The sequence below is a fragment of the Talpa europaea genome (assembly GCF_964194135.1).
Source record: "Talpa europaea genome assembly, chromosome: 15".
Classification (NCBI taxonomy): Eukaryota; Metazoa; Chordata; class Mammalia; order Eulipotyphla; family Talpidae; genus Talpa; species Talpa europaea.
The window spans coordinates 73,972,993-73,987,396 of NC_140083.1; positions in this window are offsets into that span (position 1 = coordinate 73,972,993).

Genomic DNA, 14,404 nt, shown 5'->3' on the forward strand with positions numbered 1-14,404 from the left:
TGGAAGTATGTTTTTGAGAACACACTTGACCTTATGCACAAGTAAATACCCAGAGCAAGCCAGAAAGTGGTCATGGAATGGAGGTGGGGGGCACAGTGAACCCCTAAGAGCTCTGTTGCTATACAGGAGGAGCATAGTAGTTATAAGGTACTGAATATGTCAGCAATAAGAAGATCCTTTAATGTTGAATAGTGAGATAAGCCTTAGGGTAAAAACCAGGTGACCTGGGTTTTTCTGTGTGCGCTGAGTCATCCTGCTGTATTAGGCAAGTCACTGAACTTCTCTGGGTCTTATATTGTTCTTTGTGAAACTGTCAAAAATGATGATTACTAAGCTCCCTCCAGTTCTTAAATTCTGCTTTGAAGATGTGTTTAAAGATTTCTTGTGTAACATTGTGAGCTCTCAGATATGGGTCTGAATTTTAGTATGTGAAAGTTAAGCATCCTTACTATTTACACATTAATTCAGCCACTTCCAAAGCCATTACTCCAAAGGGTTCCACTGCAGGGTGAATGGGAAGGCGAGATGTTTTGGGAGGAGTCTGTAGAAGGCGCTACCAGTATAGACACTAATGGGGGAGGCCAGGTTGGATTAGATTGGATGACTCAAGCAAGCACTGTCCAAAGCAACTTTCTGCAATGAGGGAAATGTTGAAATAATAGAAATGTTAAAAAACATTTCCATCTTCACCATTCTGAACTGCAACCACTAACCACATGTAGGTATTGAACATACGAAGTGTGGCTAGTGTGGCTGTGGAATTTAAATTTCATTAATTTTGATAGATGTACCTTTTTTAATTAAAGATTTATTTATTTATGTATACAAGAGCAGGGGTACAGGCCAGAGGTGTGGGGGGTGAGAGGATTCACCAGAGACAGAGTGGGGAGCAGAAAAGGCAGATCCACCAAAATACACTGCTGAGGGGAGCAGAGGGCAAGTCAGGAGAGGTCTGCTGTGCTATGTGGGTACCTCCCACGCCTGGCAGGGATCGAACTCATGCTGCAGAGGCTTCGGATTGCCTCACAGTGCAGTGCTTAACCCCTTACGCCACCAGGGTGGGCCTAGATGTACCTTTTAATAGCTAGTCGCTATTTAATTGGACAGTAGCTACCGTTTTATTTATTTTTTTTATAGAGGCATGTTTTATTTATTTGTTTGTTTGTTTTGTTTATACATGCACTGGGTACAGTCAGAAGTGCGGGAGGGTGAGAGAATTCACCAGAGCCAGAGCGGGGAGCAGAGCAGGCAGAAGGACCGAAGTACACTGCTGAGGGGAGCAGCGGGCGGCAGGAGAGGTCTGCGCGCCATGCGGGACCCTCCTCTGGTGGCTGGGGAGCAGCCGGGGATCGAACCGGCACCGCAGAGGCCGCAGGCAGCTTCGCAACCCAGCGCTCAACCGCTGCGCCACCAGGGAGGCCCAGTAGCTACCGTTTTTAGACAGTGGTATTTTAGGCGAAAATTCAGAATATTCAAAACGTTGCTTAGAGTGACTGTCACATATTTAGCTCTACCATCCTGGCCACTCATTTCTTGATTGATGTTCATTAGACAAAACCTGATTCGACATAAATAGGAACTTGGGGCGTACGACTCTCATGGGAATGTCCCTTGAGGCCCAGGGATGCTCTTGGTTGTGGTAAGTAAAATTCCCCTTCGTTCTTTTGCGTTCAGGGTAGGGGGATTTTAACTGTGTTGTGACTCACTGTTCAATGAATGATTAAGATTAATGATTAAGAACAGAGCTTCCTCGTGTTGATGGAACATTTCTTACCTCTTACCTCTGAGGTAAAGTTAAAAGGTGCCTGGCACTTTCTTGGTGACTTACGGGAGGGTAATAGCTGATGTTTCTTAGTAATAGGAGAAAGGTCAGTGGTTTTTGAACTGTTTAAAGCAAGGGAACCCCTTTCTTAAAAGAAACCTGATACATAAGTTCTTATAAAGCAGATTCAAGTGAAGCACCTCGGATCCTAAAGTCCCACCCATTCCTGCCCCCCCCCCCCATATTACCGTCTTTCTCAAGTTATCCCTTAAAGCATTTCTTGGGAATCCTTGAATTCTGGACAGGTGTCATGGTTTATAAATCTCTAAGGGCCTATGGGTGTCAGAAGTTACACAAAATTATGCAGTTTCTCATTTCTTCAAATGACATATTTTTTTTTTAAAAAAAAAAGAACAGAAAAAAGACTTTTAATACCACACTCAAAATTATGGCCACTGTCCTAGCAATAGCTGGGGGGCTGGCACAGAGGTCTTTTTTGCTGACAAAGCATCCCTCAGACAGAGATGTTGAGTGTTACTGTTGCATCACCTCTCAAAGAGCAAAAAAGACTCAGGCTTGAGGTGTGGGGAAGATAAAGCCAGAAGCTGCCACAGGGAGTGGGCTCAGGGGTAAAGAACAGCGTGCATGGCTGGACAGCATGCATGGCTGACAGGAGGCTCAGCTAGCCCAAAAGTGGAGTTCTGAGTAGAGTTTGGAAATCAGAATTCAGAGACTCAAAAAACTCAAGATGGATGTACCAGTCCAACTCTTTCTGATGGCAGAGGTAGCTTTGAGGGGAAGGTAGAAGGAGAGAATTAGAAGCTAAGTTTCCTGGTTACCTCTTTAATCGTGGGAGTGGAGTGTGTGACAACGGACGTGGGGATAGTTGTTCAATATTTCAAGTACTTTCCTCATACTTTACTTCATCTGACTCTCACAATGAGCCAGTTGCAATTTATAGATGAGGAAGCTAAAACCAAAGCGACCTCCTCAAGATCGCAAGCTACCAAGACTCAAGTTTTCTTTTCCTTTTCTTCCCATACTATTACTTAGCACAACTACTAACACACACTCCAGTGTGATCTACAGTAGGGTCTCTCTCTCTCTCTCTCTCTCTCTCTCTCTCTCTCTCTCTGTCACACACACACATACACACTCTCCCTATCATTATTTCTACCCATGTAGTAGAATTGAATGGGGGGATATTGAGACTCTTGATCTTGCTATTTACTATTTGTGTTTTAAACAGACTTTATTTTTAGAGCAGGTTTTATATTCACAGCTTAATTGAATACACAACACAACGAGTCCTCAGATACCCCCTGTTCCTACACACCCACTGCCTCCCCACTATCAACACTGGCACCAAGCACCGGGACCATTTGTTACAACTGATGAAACCACACTGACACATCATGATCACCCAAGGTCCACAGTGTACCTTAGGAGTCACCCTTGGTATTGTACATTCTGAGTTTTGACTAGCTGTGCTTTGAGCAAGTTACTCTGATTCCATTCTCCCTGTAAAAACGGAACATAATTTGTAGTACATAATTAATAAAGCTCATTGTGAGGATCAAGCTAAATCAGATCATGAATGTAGAGCAAATTATCTGTCTGGCACAGAGTAAAAACTCAGTAAATGAGACTAATATTAATTTCCATATGCGTATCATCAGTATAAGCCTGACTATTTAATCCTCCTGAGCCTCTCTTTTGTTCTTTTTCTCCTCTCTTGTTCTCCTTTATCTCAGCCCAAAGTGTCTAGCCTGAGCCTAGATAATTCTGCCACAGATGAGTTCTAGATGTTCTTTAAAGATAAGAGTTCATGAAGATTTTCTGTGCTGCTGAGTGGAACTTAAATTGTAAGCTTGGTTCTTGCAGGATGAAAGATTAGTGAAGCAGGGATAAAATGAATGTGTGTTCATAGAACTTTTAATGTGGGACACAGGACAGAATAGTCCTGATTTGGACTATAAGAAGTGGAAGGGGAAGAGAAAATGCAGAAGGGGAAAATTCAAAATGTGAGCCTGAGAAACTGTGAATGTGAAGTAAAGAAACCTCTTTTGTGGGATTTTGTCAAAGGAGACCTTTAACACACAATGAGGAATATGCAAATTGAGTTATTCTGTGTGTTTCTACCCTGCTCTCCTGCACTCTGTTTACCTTTCACTACCTTCACTGAGGGCAGCTGGCAGAAATGAAAAGGAATAAAACTCCAGCAATCTTCATTTTTTCCTTGTGAGCAACACCACTGAAAAATCTTTGTGCTAAACTTTCTCAACTCTCCTTTGCTGTTCTTACATTTACAGTTGGCACAGCAGTATTTACATCACTGCTTTGTATATAAATGGTCTGCAAGTCCTTTGAGAACAGGGACCATGCATGGCTTATACGTCTCAACATTCCACAGCAGTCAGCGCAGGCAGATGAGCACAGAGTGAAGATCTTGGGCTTTTGAGGGGAGCCCCCTTTTATACAATTTAGTGCTGGTTCCCCAAACCAAGCCCGATACCCAAAGAGATTCTTGTTAGAAAAACTGTGGGTAACTCAGACCCAAGTGAGCGGGATACAAAGTTAGAAAGGCAGTTTCCTGAGTACTTGGTCACAATGTGACATCAATTGTTTTGTGATCTTAGATGAGTCATTTCCTATCTGTTACCTTGGTTTCACTCATCCACAAAATGGGGACAACAATATTATAAAGGAACACATATTTACTTTTTTTCCTGATTAAAAAAGTAATATATGTTCATTATGGAAAATGTAGGGTAGATAAGAGAGTAAGAGATACAATGAAAAGCACCCTTAAAAACACCCAAAACTTTTCCCTTGGTCTGTGTGTGTTTGTGTCCTGAGACCAATTACATAATTTGCAGGGTCTGGTGCAAAATGAAAATGTGATGACAAAGCAGAGTATTAAACCAAGTATGAAGAGAGCCCCTCCAAGTCTGGGGCCCTTTGTGACCGCAGTCTTATGTCCCTGAAGCTGACTCTTTGTGTCATTTCTCAAATACTAATACAATCATTAGTAGAATGCTTTGTGTCAACTACTTACCTAAATTAGTGCTAATTTAATTCATCACCTCTAGAATAAGTGTAATTCTTCCCCCACTGCCTCTATTTTGCAGACAAGTGGGGATCAGAGAGTGGAAATAATTGTTTAAATTTAAATAGCTAGTAAGTAGAGACCATATTCATATCTTAGTCTTTCTGATTGTAAGTCTATGGTTTTTTTTAAAGATTTATTTTTTATTTATTTATGCATACAAGAACTGGGGTGTAGGCCACAGGTACAGGTGTGTGTGTGTATGTGTGTGTGTGTGTGAGAGAGAGAGAGAGAGAGAGAGTTCACCAGAGACAGAGTGGGGAGCAGAACAGGCAGATCAACTGAAACACACTGTTGAGGGGAGCAGCGGGAAAGACAGGAGAGGTCTGTTGGGCCATGTCGGTTAGCTCCCTGGCAGGGGATTGAACTCTGTGGCTGGTGATAGCTTGATAGTGCCGAGACTTTAACCCCTACGCCACCAGAGAGGCCCTGCAAGTCCATGCTTTCTCCAACTACAACATACCACCTCTCATACTAACTTATAAATTAGCAAAATATTATAATAAAGTGGGGCTTATACTATACATAAAATCTTATATTGTGTTGGCTTCCATTTTTTATATCATCAAAGCTGTTTTTCTTCTTTGTATTTTAGTCCTTTTGGGCTACTGTAACAAAATGTTACCAATTAGATAGTTTATAAACAACAGAAATTTCTTGCTAATAGTTCTGGAGGCTGGACATCCAAGATCAAGGTGCCAGCATGATCAGATGAGGGTCTTCTTCCAGGTTGCAGACTTTTTATTGTATCTCACATGGTGGGAGAAGCTAGGGAACTTTGTAGGATTTCTCTTATAAGAGCACTAGTACTGTTCATCAGGGTGCCTAGTCACTTCCCAAAGATACCATGTTCTAGTACCATCACCTTTGGGGGTTATAATCTCAACATATGAATTTGGTAGGGGACGAAAGCATTCAAACCCTAAATACAGGGGAAAGATAGTGGTTATTTGTGAGAAATAGTGATGCTCCAGATGATAAAGCATTGAAAATAATTCCACTGCAGCACCAATGAGCCAAAGCAGAAACTTCATGTAATCATGAAGACTCAGTCCATACCCCTCGTCTCATAACTAGAATATAAACATCTCACTCTCAATGCTCTGAGTGTCTTCCACATTGAAGAGATCTTTGCAAGAAGAGAATATTTTTGTCAAATTTTACATCCTACAATTTGCAAAATGAAAGTAATAGGATTTATTTCCAAGCACAAATAATATTATATATGGAGTACAATTTTCAGTTCCCCCTTAGACACACACACACACACAAACACACACACACACACTCTCTCTCTCTCAAATATCCTGGGGGTGGGGGGGTGTTTGTTAACCTCCTCTTTGAAAGTCCCATGTCAAAAGGGTCACATTTGAAGCTAAAATTAAAAACCTTACTCTACACTACTCTAGACTTTGGGAAATTGGCTTAAATCTCACCAGCCACACCTGTAACACGGAATTCATAGGAGCGACTTCAGCAGGGTAATAAGGAAAGGAACTATTAGGCCTTTTCCTAGGAAGTTCAAAGCCAAGAGCCAAATTTAGTTCAATGCATATTAGAATTTCTTTGGAGTCCTCTGTTCCTCAATGAAAATTGCGACCCTACGCTACATGCAAAAGAATGAAGCTTGACCACCACCTCACACCATACACAAAAATCAACTCAAAATGGATTAAAGAACTAGACATAATACCTGAAACCATAAAATATATAGAAGGAAATATAGGCGAAACACTACGTGATTTGCACATCAAAGACATCTTTACAGACACATCACCCAAAACAGTGATAGTGAAGGCAAAGATAAACAGCTGGGACTACATCAAATTAAAGAGCTTTTGCACAGCAAAAGAGACAATAACAAAAACAAAGAGAAACCCCACCAACTGGGAGAACATTTTTGCACCCAACACTAATGATAAAGGACTGATCACAAAAATCTGCAAAGAGCTGATGAGACTCAACAACAACAAAGAAAATAATCCGGTCAAAAAATGGGCAGAAGAGCTTAAAAGAAACTTCTCTGAAGAGGAAATGCAAATGGCCAACAGGCATATGAAAAAATGTTCAACATCACTTGTCATCAGGGAAATGCAAATCAAAACTACCATGAGATACCATCTTACACCAGTGAGAATGGCACATATTAAAAAAACTAGCAACAACAAATGTTGGCGAGGGTGTGGAGAAAAAGGAACTCTTCTGCACTGTTGGTGGGAGTGCAAACTGGTCCAACCACTGTGGAGAGCTGTGTGGAGATTTCTGGACCTACTAAACATAGAGCTTCCATATGATCCAGCAATTCCACTCCTAGGTATTTACCCAAAGGACACAGAAACATCCATTCCAAAGAACACCTGCACCCCTATGTTTATAGCAGCACTGTTTACAATAGCTAAGCTTTGGAAACAACCCAAATGCCCAAAAATAGATGACTGGATCAAGAAGATGTGGTACATATATACCATGGAATATTACTCAGCATTCAAAAAAGATAAACACATGCAATTTGCAGCAACATGGATGGCGCTGGAAGGGATCATGCTCAGCGAAATAAGCCAAAAAGAAAAAGAAAAATACCGGATGGTCTCACTCATAGCAGGAATCTAGAAAACTTAAATAAGGGACCAGGAAAATGAATAACTATAAGAAAGTGAAAATCAAAATCAACAAAAAACTATGAACCAGAGACACTTTTAGGGGGGCGGGGGCGGGAGGGGAGGGATTGGGGTCAGAATGGGGGGGCTGCAATTGTATGGGGAATATAACAATAAAATTTATAAAAAAAATTAAAAAAAATGAAAAAAAAAAAAAAGAAAATTGCGACCCTATTTGTGATCTCTGGAATCAGGAACTGGGGGAGGAGTAGAGTCCATCACTGTTCACAATTCGCTTCCTCCCACATGTTACTTTTTTTTGGTGGTGGTGAACTGTGGTTAAAAGGAAGACAGCTTACAGTTTATTTTTAGGGGAAAGTAAATCACAAAATGCAACAACAGCTTTAGGGGTGTGTGAAGGAAAGAACACTCAAGTTTCTTCTTTAACAATAGCTGGTGATGTCACCCTGCTCACAGGAGTGAAGGACTTTGGGGGAGGAAAAATCCCTCTTTGTTTGATATTAAGTTTCTACCTATCAAAATGCATCTTTCTAGATGACTTGGTGCCCTTTGCGGATTTGCATTCTGAACCCAATGTTGTAAGAAGAGATAAAATAAAAAACAACATTGTTAGACTTCAGATAGGAGCAGTGCAGTACAAAGTATTTTCTCCCCAATCCCTGTGTTCAGAGGACTCCCATCAGGAATGTAACCCCAGGAAAATCACAATGAACGGACAGGAACATCTGCCAGCCCTGCCCCAGCATGGAGCTCCATTTTCTCCCCGTGCCCTTTTCTCATTAATAATAACTAGCCTGTGTTTGGAACTTCAGCGTTTACCAAGTACTTACGCAGACATGATCGTATTTAAGGCTCATGAAAACTTCAGGCATCACCTCCATTTCACAGAAGAGGATGAGAAACTTGCCCGCTGTCGGCATTGGTTAGCAGCATAGTCAAGGATTATGTTCGTGTCTCTTTACATCACAACTCTTGTGTTCTGTTCCCTGCACCTTGCGTAAAGCTTGGCATGAAAACCTATTTCACTACACCCACCAACTTGGTCAAGCCACCATTTTCCCTTCTCACTCGCCCCTTCTGTTCCTCCACTCCATCATCAGTGCTTTTTCTCTGCACTTCTCAGTCACAGCATTTGGCCACTTCCTCCCCCAGCTGGGGTAAACCTGTAGATTTCTAGCACTTTCAACTTTACTTTGAACAGTTGACAAATGGGAAAGACCCTTAGACTTTTCTGCCTTTGATTTCTCCCCTGACTTGAAGCGAACACCTACTTGAGAAACTGAGAGTCCTTGCCATCACGGTGGGTTGGGTTCTACTTTGGTTTTGCTTCTTGTTATGCATTTTAAAAATTCATATTGTCTATGACAGAATATTTGGAAACTTAAAAAAAGGGGGAGATACTGTAAATTATTTCTCGATCCTTGCTTATTTCTCAACATAGTCTATTTTAATAGTGATGATGTTTTAGGAAACATTTGACTCTCCACTTACTCCTATAATTACCACACTATTTTTGCACTTAGCATGTCTTTGAAGCTCATGTTCCCTTTTCAAGACACTACTGCCAATTCATGAAGACAGGCGACCATTGACTATTCTGCCCTGTCTGTCAGAGAGTAACCACAAATCCAGTTTCATTTAAAGGACTGGTCAGCTTATTTCAAACAGTTCTGTTATCCACTAGGTCAAAAAAGGCCTCTATGAGGAGAGCATTTGAACTGGCTGATCTTTGGGTAACAATAACTGTGCTCAACCAAGCACAGCCTTGTACAGATCTGACCATTTAAAAATTCTTTGCAATTGAGGCAAGTATAGAATATGTCCTCTGTTCAGAGAAGCAGCTCCTTAGGGAGAGAAGGAATAAATTAATGCACTGATAAATTTAGAAGAACTCTTTGTAGCTTGGTGTAAAATTTTCTAGGGTTTAGACATGTAAAATTTTAGATAGAAGTGACTTTAGTAAGGGCTTCCCTGGTGGCGCAAGGGGTTAAGCACCACACTATGAAGCAATCTGCGGCCTCTGCAGCACAAGTTCTATCCCCAGCCCACCAGAGAGAAACCCACATGGCTCAGCAGACCTCTCCTGACTCACCTGCTGCTCCCCTCAGCAGTGTATTTCACTCAGTCTGCCTGTTCTGTTCTCCACTCTGTCTCTGGTGAATCCTCTCACCCACCCCTACACCTCTTGCCTGTACTCTAGCTCTTGTATGCATAAATAAATAAAATCTTTAAAAAAAAAGTGACTTTAGTGGTGGTGGTGAGTGCCGTGTAGGTGAAAGATATACCAGAATCACCTTCAGATGGGCAAATGCATAACAGATGAAGTATTTGATTCAAAAATGTATAAAAAACTACTATAAATCAATGGGAAAAACATAACCTGGGTAAGAAATGGGCAAAGACTTTGAACTGGTAATGCACAGAAAAAGAAATTCAGGTGTTAAATATGAAAAAAATATTCCATTTCACTAATAATCAGGGACATTCAACTAAAACAACAGAGATACTTCTTCACACACAGAAGATTGCCTCAAAATAATTGATTGACAGCAGCAAGTGTTAATAAAGATGTAGGAAAAAGAGAACTTTCATAAACATCTGATGGAAATTATAGGATACATTTTGGAGAATAAATTGGTAATATCTAGAAAAACTTTCAATGACTATATTCTAAGACCTTGTAAGCCACTTCGATGTCATACTCCAAGAAGTGTTCTCAAACAGGATTCTTCTGAACCATGGAACACAGACAATTATTTGAATGACTATTTTCTGAACTGTCCCAGGGATGGCACAGACCTAGGATCATTCTAGATGCATAAGGGAGAAGTTAATTCATTACTTACTGCTGGATGACTTGACAAACATTATCACAATGCCACACTACGAGTGTCATAATTAAAAAATAGGGGAATGATGAATAAGTCACAGTGTAATGATAGTCTGGAATTCTATGTAGCAGTTTGAATAAATGAGCTAGATCTATATTTATAGATAAATCTTGAAAACACAATGCTGACTTAAAGAAATTGTAAGACCTTATACAAGTATGATATCTTTTAAAAATATTATGGATATGAGCGTGGACTCAGACAAAGCCTGCTGTCTTTCCAGAAGGTCTGAAATGACTTTCACTCAAGCAAACCTTATTACCCACATGTGACCACTGCTGCAGCCTTGGGGACCAGAAACAGTACACTGTTAATCTGGGAGAAAGTGGATATCCTTTGCCATGTATCTTGACAGCAATGAAGTTCTGTATTACTTTACAATTAAAAAAACTCTCACAAAGGAAAATATTTTATAAAATATACAATCTAAATGTTAATTTACATATGTCTATTTGGTAGTAAAGGTATAATACAGGGCCCAAATACCCTCCGAATTCATGATAGCTGCTGCTTCTGAACGAAGAGGGAAATAGATCTGGGGAGAGAAGCACAGGACAGACTGTCCTCATTCACGAATATTCTGTCTTTCCTTCTAAGCACACATGAGGACTGTACTTACCTACTTTGAAGTTAGACGTGACCATGACTTACCAAGACCAATAAAATGTGGGTGGAAGTATTACCTCTGGGTGGAATTTAAGAACCATAGTCACAATTTACTATGTCCTTTTTCATTTTTCTCTAACAACTAGCATTGGTTCAGATTTCATTCCTTCAGGCTACCTCATCAGCCTGGGTGGTGTGGGAGGACAAGGCACAGACAGCAGAGTCCCTCAATGAGCATGAGGCAGGATTGAGAAACAGACTTTGTTATTTTCAGCCACTACAAATGTGGGATTGTACATTTGTTACTATGTTGTAGTCACACCCATCCTAACTGATACAGGGACTCATCTAGATCTGTAATGTTTTAGTCCTTTTATTTACTTTTCAGGTCTAAGAAACATTGACTAAATGTTAACATTTGTTCATTTGGAGTGGCAAGTCCATGAGTGTTAGATTACCCTATTTATTTATTGGTATTAAAAAGTCATCTGGAATCATTTTACACAGACATTTGATATACAGACAGTAGGGATAATGTAGAAGGCGTGGTATATATTTTGAATGAACTCCCCAGATGCATTTGACAGGCTTCTCTGCCTCTTCCCTGAACTAAAAGGTTAAATAATAAGTATTTTATTCTTCACCAAAGATCAATACAATATTTCCACGGGTCTTGCTATAATAATCTCGACTCCAATCCAAGCTTTTTACAGGAAACAGGCCTATGAAGATTTTCTGTATGACTGTAAAGCCACCAGCCAGAACATTGCACATATGTTGTGCAGGTCTATGTGACAAAATTTTTTTGCATGTAATAAAATCTTAATTTTTATAGTAAATTCCATAGAGTCAGTTGGTTCTCACAAAACACTTCCCTTAGTTTTTTGCCAAACCCTCAAATTAGTAGTCATCCTATTCACACAGTTGACAAATGAGTGTAGTTCCCACAAGAATGTTGGTTGATCTTTTTGTTTAGTTAACAAGCAAGGTGAAAATGGCATGAGTAACTCTTTTGTCAATGGCATGAGTAACTCTTTTGCTGAAAGATTTTCTCAATTAAAATTTTCTTTTTGTCAGCGTTTGACTTACTAAGGTATCCCCACTCCACCACCCTAGTATCCTCTGGATCCTTTCTTCCTCCTTCCTTCCTCTTAATTTCACAAGTTTCACTTCATTTATTGCTGTCCATTGGTTTTTGTAAGCATCTTACTTTGTTGAGCTATGTAAATGTCTAATATTTATCTTTGTCATTCTGACTTGCTTTACTTCAGATAATTTCCATGGATTCCTTTCATTTTGCCATAAATGGCAACATTTCATCTTTGCTATGGCTGAATAGTATTCCGTAGAGTGGATATACCACATCTTCTTAAGCCAGTCTTTGTTGGTCATTTAGGCTGCTTTCATATACTGGCTATTGTAAATAGTGTTGTGATAAAGTAAAGGGTATAATTTTTTGAGTTGATGATTCACATTCCTTGGATAGAAGCCTAAGAAGGGCTGGCTGGGCCAATGTTATTTCCATTTTCAGTTTTTTAAGGTAAATCCAGATCACTTTCCATTATGGTTGTGCCATTTTACATTCTCGCCATTAGCATACATGTGTTTCCTCTTTCTGTCATCTTCAGCACTTGTCAGAGGGATCTTTTTAATATGTGCCACTCTAACATGTATGAAATGATATCTCATTGTGGTTTTAACCTGCATCTCTCTTATTAGAAGCAATTATGAACATTTTTTCCATGTATCTATTGGCCTTCAGATTAATATCTTTGGTGAACTGTCAGCTTAGATCTGTTGCCAATTTATTAATTGGATAATTTGTTTTTCTTTTGTTGAATACATTTTTTATACATCTTGGATATCAGCTCCTTGTCAGTTATGTAATGTGTAAATATTTTCTCACCTCCAGTAGGCTGTCTTTTTAATTTACTCATAGTTTCTTTCACCATGTAGCTTTTTTTTAAATTTGAAGCAGTTCCAATTGTTTGCTTTTGCTTTTATTTTCCTTGCCATAGGGGCCAAATCTCCAGAAACATGTTTGCCATATATGTCATAGGACATATCACCAATATTTTCTTCTATATATTTTATTGTTGTGGGTTTTATATCCAAATATTTAATATATTTGGAATTTATTTTTATGCCTGGTAGTAGAGCATGATCCACCCTCATTGTTTTATATGTGGCCTTCTGGTTTCCCAGACCCTATATTAAAGAGACTGTCCTTTCCCCATTCTGTGGTCCTGGCAGCTTTATCATAAATTAAGTATTGATATGTATGTGAACTTATTTCTGGGTTTTCAGTTCTGTTCCATTGATCCATGTGTCTATTTTTATGCCCATGCCATATTGTTTTTAGTACTGCTACATTGTAGTATAGTTTAGCTATACTATAGGTAACATGATACCTCCATGGGCAAAAATTTTTTAAAAGAATTTAGTTCTTGATTGTGGAAAATTGGTAGGTACCCACTACCTTTACAAATTAACTTTCTATCAATATTTTATTTGGAAAAATCAGAAGCAATTACCTTCTAGTTTCATTTTAAATTTTCAAAAGAAAAAAAGAAAAATCACACATTTTAAAAAGAATTAAAGAAAGAGTTGAAATAGTACACATTAGCAGGCATGTGACTCAAGACAGGCTGTGGAGGTAATCAGTTCTTCAGGCATGTAATGGCTTGGGATACAGGAATGAAATTTTTTTTTTTGTAATTTGTTTCCCTTTTTGTTATGGTTGCCAGGAAACTCAGAGACAAATACATACTCAGTATATATGGTAGCCTTCCTGGCTGGCTTCCTCTTACTTTAAATAATCTTGATACTAACTTTATTGTATGTCCTTTGTTTAAGCTATTACAAATCTCTTCAGAAAACAAAAGTAAAGAAAGTATAAATCCTCTCTATCATACTACCTCCTTTTAGGCTCTCTGTGTTGACTGTGCTTTCTTTTTCCTACTACAAGGGAACCCCAGCTGCAGGAGAGGCTTGTTCATCAGCCCTCAGCATGGCCCCTATGCTAAGTAAAATCTTCATATAACCAAGGTGACTCTATAACCTAGGATTTAGTTTGGATCGCACACATCCATATAATAAGAGTGTGGGCGTATATTTTTAAGTCTACTTCATATTTCTAAAGCAGATGTTTCCAGAACTTTCTCTTCCTTTCCTTCCCGCACAGTATTTTATACTAAACATCCAAATGAGCAACGTAGTCATGATAGTTCAGAGGACTCAGTAAAACAGCCAAGCTGTCAATTTCAGAAAAGAAATCACTTTAGAGGTTAAAAAAACTAACAACAACAACAAAAAAAACCCAACAGCATTATGCAAAAGAGAAGATATTTCAATTCCATTTCTAGGAGTGTCATTGCCTCTCTGTGACCCCGCCTCAGATTTGGCTTTGTTTCTGTAT